The 14,650-nt window shown below is 42.1% G+C and overlaps 1 protein-coding gene across 1 annotated transcript in view; it reads right to left on the bottom strand.

Annotated features, from left to right (window-relative positions):
- The window catches only part of LDLRAD4 (low density lipoprotein receptor class A domain containing 4), a gene marked incomplete at its 5' end in the record, with an annotated part of 627,426 nt that overhangs the window by 353,573 nt on the left and 259,203 nt on the right, over positions 1-14,650 (bottom strand). The window lies entirely within an intron of this gene.

The following is a 14,650-nucleotide window of genomic DNA, read 5'->3' as shown; positions in this document are numbered from 1 at the left end:
TTTCTTTTAAGTCTCAAGTCTCTTTCTTCTTCCATCTGTGTAATTTCCAGGTTTCTATCTTTCATGTCACCGATTCTTTCCTCCATCTGGTCAACTCTACTACCTAAGCTGGCTATTCCATTCTTAATTTCTTCTATTGAGTTCTTAATCAACAGAAATTCTTTCTGGTTCTTTTTTAAAATTTCAATCTCTTTCATAAAATGCTCGTGTTGTTCTTTGATTGCCTTTCTGAGTTCATTAAATTGCCTTTCTGTGTTTTCTTGCATCTCGTTGAGTTTTTTCAGAACTGCAATCTTGAATTCTCTGTCATTTAAGACACATATTTCCATATCTTTAACTTCCTTTTCTGGAGACGTTTTACTTTGTTTCTGAGCTGTCTTGTTGCCTTGGCAGTATTATTGGCAGTTACTGATTTATTATTTCTCTTCCTAGACTTCTACAGGAGTGGTTTCTGCAACAGGTTGATAGGAAGAGGTCTTTCTTTTTTTTTCCAATACTTGTTGGTAAAATGTTTTATTTTCTCTCCGACTGCAGCCTTTTTCTTCCTCTCCCACTCAGTAGTGCTATGTTTTCTCTGCACTATTCCAGCTTCTGACACAATGGGGGGATTCCCTGGGAAACAGGCTTCTCCTCTGTTATGAGTTCGCTGGGTCATAGGGCGCCACGTCCCTATGGGGATGCGGAGAGCTTTTGAAGTTCCAAATCTCTTTCCTGCACCAGATTCAGAGCCCATATTTTTCAGCAGTTCTGTTTACTCCTGCAGTGATCCACCCAGAGAGGTGAGGCCAGGGGCAAGGCGAATTGTGAGAGGTGGCCCAGAGCAATGGCAGCGACCACCACCAAAGCCGATCCTGCTTCCACAGCTCATCCCGTTTGCCAGAACTAGTTGGGCTGTGAATCTGTGTCTGCGGTCCACAGTTCTCAGAACAGCAAATATTCTGTTCTTTTGATCTGACACTACTACTGTTCAGCTTCTAGCACCGGGCAGGTGGGGGCGGGGCGAGCTCTGGGAGGGTAGGGAGGGGGCGGCTAGTCTCAGTGTCTAAGGCTTCCATTCTTTACCCGGCAGTGAGGGCTTAAACCACCGTTTTCAGCCTTCTTCCCTCAGTCTTTTCTCCAAGTCTCTCACCCAACGCTGTGAGCGTTGGGTTTAGCCGTGTTATATGCTGCCCCCTCAACCCTGTGGGCCATAAGCGGAGCCCTAGCAGTCCAAGTTCTTCCCTCTCCTGCAGCTGCAGTAGTTCCAGGATGCAGCGAGCTCGGAGCACTGAACCAGGTCTGCGTCCTGTGCCTGCGCGGCTCCATCTCCTCACTTCTTCCTTCCCCCCTCCCCTGCTCGCGTGATTCTCCTACTTTTAGGTGAATTCAGTAGTGGGCCTCTTCATCTTCCCTGTCTGCTGTGCAGGGAGTCCTTTGTAGAGTTATTGTTGTTCGATTAGTTGTAAATTCCAGGGTAGCTTTACAGAGGCTTACCTCACGCCGCCATTTTGATGACGTGACTGGGAATACATTCTTCATGCTCAAAAGAAGAATGTGTGACTTTGAGATAAATAGACAAAAAAAGCCACTGAACCTTGTCCAGGAGCGTCAAGGGGGAAGGTGTAGGGGAATTATAAAAAAAAATGTGCCAAGCTGAGCATAATCTATGGCCAAGCATGAACTTCCTTCTGCCTGGCCTCCGTCACCTCCATTCTCTCAGGAACACTGCTGCCACAGCAGCTCTGATAATGTCACTATGTGGCCTGAAACCTTCACAGGCTCTTCATTCACCTCCCAATAAATGCCAAACCCTCACTCTGACTGCCCGCCCACTTCCACAAACTCGTGGAGCTAATTGTGCTGCACTGTTCTTGTCTTAGATTCCCTCTATCTCCTCTACCTGGACCCTCCCTGCACTCCAGGCTCAGCTCATTCTTTCTAGCCACCCGTAGGAATCCCGAGTTTCTGCCTGCTAGGAAACCCCAGAGCTTATCATCAGTACATTCCTTAGCACTCACAACTCTCTATTCTGTCCACACATGTAAGTTATCTCTTCTAATAAAACAGGACACTAAGGTTAGGAGAGATGCCAAATTAATCATCATTGCTCCTCCATCCCTGGCCAAGAGTAGATGAGTAACAACAGATGGACAATGAATAAACAAACATCACTACTAAGTGTGCTTCAGTGAAGCCCACAGGACAAGGTATTCACTTATGATGCAATTGGAAATCAAGGCCAATACTGATTTAAAATCAATCAATCAATCCATCAAATAAATAAATAAATAAAATCTGACAAGTTTCTATAATTCATTAATAAAAACTTTCAAAGCTTCCACCTCAGTTATCTCTCCCCTGTACTCATGACCAGGTACCCAATTTAGCAATTCACTCCACAGCAGAAACATCTTATTTATTTAGTGGGTAATTTTGTTTATAAATCTTAAATTTAAAAACTAAACTTTAATTTCAATTAACATTTACTTGTATGGACATAAGTTGGTGCAAGGAATTTGCTAAGAACTTTGACAGACCTCATTAAACCTTATGACAAACTCACGGGGAGGGACTATCCACCTGAAAGACAGAGGTGGACACCCATTCTCACTACCACACAGCCAATCAGTGGGGAGCCAGGGCTGATCCAGTCATCAGATAAGCTCCCCTTCCACCAGGCCATATTGCTGCAGAGTTTAATCTTCCAATTACAAATGTTTCACCGAATAGAAAAACCGCTATTGCTAGGAAAGCCATTTTTACACACAGCTGTTGCAGAGACGGTGTAGAGTGAAAATATCCAGGAAAGCCTCCTGTCACTATTCAAAGCCAGAAAAGTCACTCCGGTATTCAGGATATCAGCCATAAGTACAATGATCATATATAAATGGTTGTGCAAACTGCGATATTTTTGAGATACAAGAAGGGCTCTCAGTCATCTAAACATTATTATTAGATTTCTTAACTCTTGTGTAACACTTTGAAATTTACACAGAAATTTACACTTTGAAATTTCTATATGCTTTTTAAAAATATGGCTGTGTATCACCACCTAGGAAAGTGGACATTTATACATTTCCCATCTTACAGATGAGGATGGTTTCAAAGAAATAAAATGTTCGCGAAGGTACATAGTTCCCAGTAGGAGAACTGGCCAGACCCAGGGCTTGTATGTCCACTGCTCTCGCCACTTGGGTCACTTTCCAAGAGAACAGCTTTTTGAGGAAACAGACAACAGCGTTGGCAAGTGACAGAAAAAGGAGGGAGATAGAGGGGGCAAGAACCCAAGGCAGACAGAGGGCTCCAGCAGGACAGCCCTGTGGGACCACAAAAAAAAGAACAAACAGCAACAAACATGAATTTTCCCAGTGTTGATTTTTCCTTGTGTTAGTCTAATATAAACCAACATACTAATATTTAACATTAGAAAATATGTTTGACCAATAACTGCTCTCCCCACCAAAAACAAACAAACAAACAAATAAATAACTACAACAAAAAAACACCCAGGCAGAGTTGCTCAAAACTGTATAAAGAAACAGTAGAGATGTGAACTATATATCAGGTCCTATACTATGACCACACATCACAAACCCATGGAAGGGCAGGACAGAGACAGAATTAACCATCGAATCTATCCATAATTCCCTCTCCCTCTTTGACCAATAGGTCCCAGTACCTCAACCATCAAAACAGTGCCAGCTGTGTTCACATGCAGCTACATAGCTAGGTTTAAGTTGTAATTTGCATCCCGTCATACTTACCCTCTGTGAATGTGCCACAGACACATGAAGAAAAAGCTAAATACAGGTACAGCAGAGGCCTGGTCCCAGGTGGAGAAGCCTCACCCTGGATAAGCTGTTTCTGAGTCCTGCCTCCACATCAAGGCCTTGGCGGACTCTGGGAGACTTCACAACACAGTTCCCAGGTCTTTCCAGAATGACAGGAATGCCACGGAGGGAAACTGGTGGCCTTGTCCAGCACTGTCACCTAGGTTCTCTCTTTAGCTATCATAGCTATATGAAGTTGAGATCCATATTTCATAGAGAAATATGGACTCCAATTTCACAGGGAAAAAACACCAAAGTCCAGATTCAGTAACTTTACCAAATCCCACCTTTAACAAATGGCAGGCAGGACTTAGATCAAAACCCATACGTTATAAGCCCAAGTTCACCCTCTTCTATCCTTGCTGTGTCCTGGCACAGAGAAATGGCCCTGTGAAAGAGGGCCTGCTGTATGTCCACAAGAGGCATTCTCTAGAGTGGAACTGGAATCTGTATGCTCCAGGTCCAAAAGAACCTCCTCTCTGCGCTATGAATGCTGCCCAATGTCCAAGCATTGACTGGAGCAACACTAGGCAGGCAAAAACCAGAAGCATGAGGCAGGCAGACCTTTCTTCCATTCTAGAATATCAGCCAATATATCCAAGTAACTGGAATTGTTCTCAATGCTCATTTTATGTTTTTTAAAGAGAAGAAAAAGATTTGTGAGAAATGAGTTTTGAATAGAAAACATACCAGCTAGATTGTTGAACAATATAGACTGCGCGTAACACAACACAACACAGGAAGAAACACGGGTGCTCTAGTGCTTTCACATTTGCTTACCTCCAAACACCCTGAAAGACCATCACAGTGATAAAACACACTCTTGTGTGTTCTAACTGAACCTAGAATTAGAGAAGGTAAACAGAGCTGCAAATCCACATATTAAACAATGTTTGTACACAGGCCACGATTTTATCATTTTTATGACAAAAAAAAAGAAAAAAAGCCCTTACAGGCCAAGCATTCTTAAATAACTGTAATATGAATTTCTCCATGAACTAAACCACCTCTCCAAAAGCAGTATTTGGATCATAGGTCTCTGTGGACACTGATAAGCTGGAAGGAAAACACTTCCTGATAATGCTGGCCTTGACCTTACTCAAGGTACAATCAGTCATTTGTGCTGACTACAGGTTCTAATCTCAGTTAGTTATCTTACCAGGGGTATGACCTTGACTTAACCTTGTGCCTTGGTTTCCTCATCTGTCAAAAGGGCTTCATAATAGTACCTATTTTATAGAATTGCCTTGAGGCTTGAATAAGATTATATATGTCAAATGCTTCTATATAAAAAGTTGCTTAGAACATTGCTTGGCACATAGTAATATTCAATTACTAGCATTTACTCTCTCCATAACCCTCTCACCCTGAGGAAATAGGAATAAGGCACGATATGCACATATTTATGGTACACTTAGTCAAGACTGGACAACAGCAGAAGGTAACCAGCGAAGGTCAAGGTTGGATGTTTAATGAAAGAGGAAAAGGGGCTAGCAGCTTCAGTGCCAAACTGAAGCCCTAAGCAGAGTATGCAGGACAAGTGGAATTCACAAACTCCCGCCTTGGAAATGGCACTCTCTAGTACAAGCATCAGCCTAGGCACAGGTTATCGCCTGTCCAGGAGGACTGTCTCCACGAAACGAGCTAGGACAAGAAGATGCAGGCAACACCTGGGGCCAGGTACACAGAACAGCTAGAATTCGAAGGACAAGCAAGGAAATTGATTCTAAGAGTCCCGTGCCAATAGCCAACTCAAGAGACTCAGAAAGAGTATACATCACCAGGGGCTGGAAATTCATGTGAAGCATAGTGTAAGGACAAGAAGGAACTCAAATAATATTACGCAAGGAGATGCATAACGCAAGAAGTCCAGGGGGTCCTAAATCAACAACAGGGAAGAGTGCTGCTCTACCAACACCTTTTTTTGAGTAACAGTTGCCTTTTATCTGTGATGTTTCTGGAATGCTGGTTACTGCCCCCGGTCATGCTGGACATTCTTGAGGTGATCACAACAGAGTCTCTCACCACTTACACAGTCAATCTCCTCTCTTCTTTCTAGATCACACATGATAGCTTGGGAGGCCATGCTATAAGCCCAAGTCACAACAGAACCTACAGTGACAAAAGGAGACCCCAAGAAACCGTGAGGTTCTAGCCCTACTCCCTGTGCTTTTCACAGAAAGGAGCCTTCCAAGATATCCTGGCTTAAACGCACATTTTCAGTGTCTCCAACTTCACCACTACACCTATCTAAGGAGAATGAGATTACAGACATGCCAGCCGAGAAGTCACCGAGGATTCCAATCTATACCAATACCAAACAACAACATAGTACTGCGGGCCCCAAACATCTTTACAAATATCAAGAGTTGGGGGAAACTGCATTTATCACATCTCTGTGAATGAGTACACTGTATGAAGTTGGAAGCAACGTTATGATCAGTGCTCTATATACAAAATGAGTCCCAAGCACAGTGGTACCTCGCTTTTCGAACGTCTCTGTCAACTAACATTTCGGTTACGAATGCCATAAACCCGGAAGTAAATGCTTCGGTTTTCGCTGTCGGCTGTTTTCGAATGTTTCAGAACTCAAACGGTTTTCCGGAACGGATTACATTTGAAAACCGAAGTACCACTGTATTAAGAGATGGTTGTTAAACTGCCTTCTGGGGAAGGGGACTGCTTACCTGCAGGGCCTCTGCTTTGCTGAGTGGGATCCATGTGTTTACAGGCAGCAGTGCAGAGGCTGTGTGGGACACCAGCAGCCCACACAAACTCAGCCTCTCCTCCCAATAAGCACCAAACAAATATAAAAGGAGTACCAGTTCACCAGCCTGTCCAACTGTGGGTACATCTACTTCAGTCCAAAGCTGCCTTTAAACCAGACAAGACCCTTCTCCTCACACACACTTTCCTACATGTATTTCTACCTGCTCTTCTCTCCATCAAGACACATGCTCAAATCGGAACTCTTCTGATAAACTCAACACTATTGGTTCTTTTTTTCACAACTTCTTGTTTTTATTGTGTAAAAATATACACAATATAAAATTTACCATTTTAACCATTTTTAAGTGTATAGTTCTGTGCTGTTAAGTACATTCACATGGCTGGGCAATCATCACCACCATGGTTCATTCTTGCTTTCACTCCTATGCATTATCAAAGCAGAATGACATAAAACTGGTAAGGTTACGTTATAAAGCAGATATGTAAGTCTGTGTTTTCCCAGTTAGAACACAGACACACTATCTCACAAATGCTTAAATGCAAGTTCAGTTTGGAGCTTCAATTTCCTATCTCTTTCTCCATATATCCCTCTCACCCTGCATTGGAGTCTGAAAGAAATATCCTATTTTTCTCTGTTCTCCCACATGCTCAGAGGCTGAGGCAGCACAGTGGGAGACACCAGGATCCGACTCCATTACACCCAGACCTGTGTTTCAGCTCTGGCACTGCAGCTGCTAGTCATCTTGGCCTTGAGCAGGCCCTCTTTGGGCCTGTGTTGTTCCCTCACCATATCATAGGGATGATATGAACACCTCCCAGGGCTGTTGCAAGGACTGAATGAGACTGCATATGTGAAAACACCTGGCATAGCAGACAATTAACCTTCATTCCTTATGTCAGCTCTGTGAAATATCGTATCTGAGGTCAATGGTAACATAATTCCAAAAGGACAAGAAAACACCCTTCATTTTCTGAAATTTTATCACAAAAGAAAAAAGTAAGATTAGATGGTAAGACCAGCATGGTTTCTCATCTTACTCTTGATACAAAGGAACCCTGAGCCTGGACACTGCCTACAGGTGCTTAGGCACACACACTCTCATCCTGCATCTGGAATCAAGAGGAATCTTTCTTCCACTGCTCTGGAAATACTCTAAAATACCAGTCAACTGAAAGAAAAAATGTCCATGTTACTATATTCACTGCTGTTCATTCAATTTTTGTAATGGAACCATAAAATATCCACCCAGAGGTTAAACGTGTTTATTTCTGCATCCTTTTTCTGGGTGTTCACATTTGAAAATAGTGTCCTGAAGTAAGTAGACGTAGACCTGTGACTCAATCTTAGGCCCAAAGAGGCACACACCAGTGACCTGGGATGACTGCATGGGGTCACTGCCCCAAAGTCCTCTGGAAGAGAAACCATCACTCAAAGGCTGTCTATGAGCACAGGGAGGTAGAGTGAATGAATGTGGAGGCAGAAACCATTATTGACAGAATATAAATGAATAAGACAGGAAGCCATATGCTGAAGACGTCCATGAGCAGAGAGGTCAGGGGTCTGTGCAAAAGTCCTCAGCCTCTCTAGACCATGCTCCCAGCTCCACAACAGCATGTGAAGTATTTATTCTGCACCAGTTAACAGTGTAGCTCACGACGACATCAACATCGTGAGCTCCAAGGAGAGGGATATGAGGTCTTACAACGACGTTTGTGAACTCATCCTAGAAAAAGTGCCATATACCTCACTGCTGAATATCACTACAGTCACCTTCAAAGTACTCCCCTTGGGAAGCTATGCACCAACACCAGCACCTAGTTCACCCTTCAAAGCAATTTTGAAACTCCATCTGGAATGGCCATCAGATTACCCTTGATGTCCTGAATGTCATCAAAATATCTTCCTTTCAATATTTCCTTTATCTTTGGGTAAAGAAATAAGTCACTGGGGGCCAGATCAGGTGAGTAGAGAAGGTGTTCCAATACAGTTATTTGTTTACTGGCTAAAAACTCCCTCACAGACAGTGCCATGTGAGCTGGTGCATTGTTGTGATGCAAGAGCCATGGATTGTTGGTGAAAACTTCAGGTCATTTTCATGTGATTTTTATACACAGCCTGTTCAGCACTTCCAAATAGTAAACTTGGTTAACTGTTTCTCCAGTTGGTACAAATTCATAATGAATAATCCCTCTGATATCAAAAGGTTAGCAACATCATTTTGACTCTTGATTTGGACTGACAGTACTCTTTTGGTCATGGAGAATTGGCTGACTTCCATTGTGCACTTTGATACTTTGTTTCAAGGTCATATTGGTACAGCCATGTTTTATCACCAGTGATAACACAGCCCAAAACATCGTCTTGCCTCTCCAAAAGGTCTTGGCAAACTTCAACTCTCCTTTGCTTGTGTTCATTGGTGAGCTACTTTGGGACCATTTTCTGATGCCAAGATTTTCAGTTAAGATTTTCCTAACTGTTTCTCTATCGATGTTTACTTGGTTTGCTATGTTTCTCACAGTCAGCCGACGATATTGATGCACAATTTGGCAAATGTTTGCAATGTTTTTGTCAGTTCTAATCATTACTGGCTGCCCTGACCTCTCTTCATCAGTGACACATTCTCTCCCCTCAGAGAAATGTTTAATCCATTTGTACACTGCTGTTTTCTTCATGGCATTATCTCCATAAACTTGGACTAACGTGTCCCTGATTTCACTTCCACTCTTGTCAAGTTTAACAAGAAATTTAATGTTTGTTCGTTGCTCTAATTCAAGCTCAGACATTCTCACAATGGCACACAAAAACAAGCAACAACAATAATGAACGCCACTCAGCAAGTGGCATTTGTGCCACATGTCAACACAAACACAGCTGTGAGACACTGATATACCAAGGTTATGAAACCTTACTGAGCTGTTTGTATAGTGCTGCGAATGTTAGCACCCAGTGGCAAGTTCGCAAACTTAATAGTCACCCTGAGAAGTCTGGACTTTTCTTAGGAAGCAATGAGGAGCCACAGAAAGTTTGGGGGCAAGAGAAGGTAAACTAAAGCTGCATTTTAAAGAATATTGGCAGAACTACAGAGGGGAGAGAATGGAGGCAGGAAGACAGACTGCTTCATTACATTCTTTTCAGCTGCAGCACTTTACATATGTCTGGCAAGAGCTCCATAAACATGTGCTTGGTAAAAGCAGCCAATTGGGAAACTGCTGCATTTTGCAGGCAGGACAGGGACACCTGACCTGCAGATAGAAGGAGGGCAACATCATAGACTGGCAACACAGGCTGTGGGGGACGCTCCCTCCATGGTTTTCTTTCTAAAAAGACTTCAAGGTCTTGTCATTTGAGAAATGCTCTCAATCATTTGCCTATTTGGGACCCTCATATCGCACAGTCTCATATTAAACTCTGAAAAACTCTACAGTAAAGAAACCAATTTAAATTTCTTCTTCCAGAAGTTGGCCATAAATCCACCCCATCCTTCTCCTTTATGAGCAAAACAGTCTTAATTTGTTTAACAACTAGACCTGATTATTCTTTTCACAGAAAGACTTGTAAATTCTAAAGCAATTTGGTGCATTTACCTCATTATCCAAGGTAAAATGTTTTTTCTAACATTGAATGAAATGATTCAAAGAGCCTAAGAAAACTGTGCAAAACCTTTACAGTATCTAAGGGTGCTGGGGGAGGAGGACGCATACAGTGATAACCCAGGCAGGGTGCCTTCTAAGTCGCTGAGAGTACAATCAACCTCAGATGAAATCTCCATCTCTATTAGGACACTTCAGTGGGGCGCTGACTGACACATCCTGGAAGGATTGCCATTTCTATCTGCTCAGAGGTACAGGAGGTTTGTTTTCACAAGTCTTATCTTCCTGGAGTCTATCAGTCTACATCATTGCCTCAGTGAACTATAGCCACATAGAAAGACTGCCTGAAAGAACAAACACAGTAAATTTGGATGCCTGAGTTTTTCCTTTGCCTAAACAAAATATTAGCATTGTCATCATAACTGTGGCACTCAGGTAGCCTTTATAGCAGCATGCTGCAAAGAGCTCCACAAATATATATTAATCCCACCACATCCCGCAGGGCAGGCAGGGCAGCTCCATCTCACAGCTGCCTGGCAGGGACAGGTCACAGAAACAGTGAAGAGGCAACTGGAAGAAACTGAGCTCAGCGCAGTCTTAGAAGCGAGGATCAACCAATCCCTTTGGAAATTCAACCATAAACTTTAATAAAGTTCACATCTTTGGACCTAACAATTGTGCTCCTTGGAGTTTATCCTAAGGAAACAACCCAACATACAGAAGAGCTTTTTGCACAAAGGTGTTCATTAAAGCATTATTTATAAGGGTAAAATTGTCAAAAACTCCAATATCCAACAATAAGAGCACAATTTTAAAATTCAAGTACACATACATAAAAGAATATTATAAAGCAATTTTAAATCACATTTATAAAGAAAATGCTCATAATGTAATGTTAGAAAACAATGACCAGGTTATAAAATTGAATATATATTATGAACATAGTTCTGTAAGAAGAAATTTGAACAGGGAATATATTGAAAGGACATAAGCCAAAATGTTCACAGTGGAAAGCTTCATATGACAAGACCATGTATGGGTAATTATTTTTCTTCTTTAGATTTTTCTCTGCTTTCAAAATTTTCTTACAATTAGCAGGTATTACTTGTAGGGAAAATTTAAGTTTTTTGTTAGAAAATAATATACAAAATAATTAAAATCATTTATAAATTACATGCACTGAGAAAATTGAAAACAATGTATAAATGCCTTTATGCAACAAATGATTAGCCTAAGAAAATCATAATTAGGAAAGTGAATTTGCAATATGTATCCATGTGGGTATACCTACATTCACACAGGAAGCACGACGTAACAGGTAACTTCTAACCACATAGGTGGGCCAGTAGTGTCATGGGGAATGGGGCCTTCCAAGCTCCCACCACCCATCACGGTAATTTCACACATTCTAAACAAGCAGTAAGCTTGCCATGAAAACACAGTTTTACACAGGTTTCCCAGCTTTCCATCCCAGCCAGACTGCCGCCCCTAAGCCTTTATTAAATAGGAATCTTGAGCACTCGCCTCCCCCATGAGAACTAAAACATAAACTATAAACTGTTAAATTTTTAAAGTGGAGATACGGTTAACTGTATAGTGACTTTTGTCTCACTCCAAAACAAGATTTAAAGCCAAGGAAAAATGCCTCACCCCTTCACCATTTAAAATATCTAAAGTAAGGCTCCTTTCTATTAGCATAGAGAATCAGCAAAATCAGTGCAAGTTCCTTCAACTCCAGAAACTAAGATATTAGCATCTTTAGTTGCCCTGAGATAACAAAAGACTACAGTCAAAAAACATATGAATAGCAAACCAACTAAGGGGGTGGGCACCAGCCTCCTACTCACCTCCGTCTAAAACTACAGCTTTACCCAGCTGCTTAGGCAGGGACAGAAGATTAGCTCTTTCATCCTACATCATAAATAACTTTTACCAACTATGTGGAGAAAGAAAGATGAGAAGGGCAGACCAAGAATAAAACTGAACTGATTCTACAGGGACCCTCTTCCAGAGAAGGCTGGGTACTTACATTTCCTTTATTTTACCACTAGTTATTTTCTAGAGGTCTTGGGAAGCTAAAACCATTGTTCCACAGATGCTACAGGTACCGTGCCCAGTTCTCATAACTAACATTCGACACTTACGTTTCCTTAAGAATAATCAGATTAATTAATTCAATCATCCCTGTTGAAGGAATGAGACAACTAAGTTCCTTTTCTTAAAAACTGACTCTCCCAACCCATCCCTCACCTCTAAACACCACTATCTGTACAGTGCTGGGTCTCAGTGCTTCCCAGACTTTCATGTGCACTGACACCTGGAGAGCTTGTTAGGATGCAAGTCCTGATTATGCAGGGTTAGGTGATGCAGAGACCAATTAAATCCCAATCTCTGAGGGTGAGACCCAGGCAGCGAGCTGTAAGTCTCCCTAGGTGAGCCCCAAGTACAGCTGAGGTCGTACACAGTGCTGGAAGGTCACCAGCTCAGTCTAACTCCTTGGCGACTCTTAGTGTGCCCCCTGCACCAGTAACACCAGCACATTAACACTGGCTTCAGAGTTGTTATGACAATTGACATAGGTAACATAGGTAAAGCACGCAGTAAGTTCTTTAAAATATTAGTCATGGTTATTATTTTACTACTAGTAGTATGATTATTATTCAGGTGGGCTAATGCCACTGAGAGGAGGCCAAATTTGTAAAGAAACAGAGTTCTTGGGAAAACTATGAGTTAAAGGAAGATAAGAAAATATGAGCTGGAGAGGAGCTTCAAGAGGATGGCTGAGAGCAAGTGTATGAGGGGGTGACACAGGGCCCTGTGCATAGCCCACAACCAAGGAGCAGCTCATGTGACTGTAACAGCTGAAGTGTACCCATTAAGAGAGGACAGAAAGGGTATGGTTTTGGGCCAGCCAGGCTGGAAGTCTGAAGCTGGTTCTAGAAAGCTTAATGTTGTGTATTCTTCTGAATCTATGTTTAAATAGCTGTTTCACTCATTTTCAATGAGCCATGACCGCCCTAGGAAGACCTTCCCCAGCACCACCCGCAAGATGGAGGTTCCCATGTTACACATGTAAATGCTAAGAGGCCTAAGGAGTTCACTCAAAGGTCTGAGCACGAGGAGCAGCAAGGCCTGGACCAGGCAACCTGGCTCCACACTGCGACTCCATATCAGGAAACAGCTGAGGCCTGGAAAGCATCAAAATCTGTGTTCTGCATCTCACCTATGTTGTCTCATTTTCCTCAGAGCAGCACTGTGAGAGCTGCACATGACCACCTACATTTACAAAATCAGCAAAGGGAAATGGAAAGGAGCTCAATGAATGTCCAGGTTCAGAGCTCTAGTCAGTGGAGAAGGCAGAGTAATCCAAGTCTGTGTGCCTCCCAAACCTAAGTCACAACTTCTCTCCAGGCACTCTGACAACCTGACCTGCTCTCTCCACAAAATTTGAAAAGCTACAAACTTTTAGGAGTCACAGGACCAGAGAATATGGTCATTTCTTGTGATTATTCTACAACTTTCTTTTAAAAAAAACAAAGAAACTTTTTTATGTAAAAATGTTTTCCCTGAATTTTATGAGGTTTTTCAACTGCACAGTCCCCATTTTACACACAAGGAGCCAAAGGTCCAGAAGAATTAAGTGGCTTCCTGGGATGTTAAGCAAATCAGACAAAGACCCAGGACCCAAATTTATTTGTTTTGTTCTTTTGTTGCTTTTGGTTTATATACCACACATCAGTGAAATCACATGGTTCTCTGCTTTTTTCTGTCTGACTTATTTCACTTAGCATTATACTCTCAAGATCCATCCATGTTGTCACAAATGTTCCTATATCATTTTTCCTTACCGCCAAATAGTATTCCATTGTGTACATATACCACAACTTCTTTATCCATTCATCTATCAAAGGACATTTTGTTTGTTTCCATGTCTTGGCCACTGTAAACAAAGCTGCAATGAACATTGGAGCACACGTGTCTTTATGGATAAATGTTTTCAGATTGTTTGGGTAGATACCCAGGAGAGGGATTGCTGGGTCATATGGTAATTCTATTCGTAATTTTTTGAGAAACCTCCACACTGCCTTCCATAATGGCTGCACCAGTCTGCATTCCAATCAACAGTGTATGAAGGTCCCGTTTTCTCCACAGCCTCTCCAACACTTGTTACTATCTGTCTTGTTGATGATAGCCATTCTGACTGGGGTGAGGTGATATCTCATTATGGTTTTTATTTGCACTTCTCTGATGATTAGTCAGGACCCAAATTTAAAAGCCCCTGTGTCTCAGCCATGACTCTAGGGCACCAGCCAGACTAAGTGGTTCCCTGCAAAATGTTCAAACTGACAGCCAGGGGGAAATCAATGTAAGATAGTGATACCAGGATTGATAGGTAAAGCACCCTCACTGCAAGGTTACTTCAGCAGAGTTGCCACTCCACCACCATTTGCACATGAATAAATCTGAGGGGAAAAACTAGAGATGGGGAGGGAGATGTTACTCATCAGCAATAATTTTTT

Source organism: Rhinolophus hipposideros (assembly GCF_964194185.1).
Source record: "Rhinolophus hipposideros genome assembly, chromosome: 17".
Lineage (NCBI taxonomy): Eukaryota > Metazoa > Chordata > Mammalia > Chiroptera > Rhinolophidae > Rhinolophus > Rhinolophus hipposideros.
The sequence above is the reverse complement of the archived record's forward strand: the minus strand, read 5'-3'. Positions and strand labels throughout refer to the sequence as shown.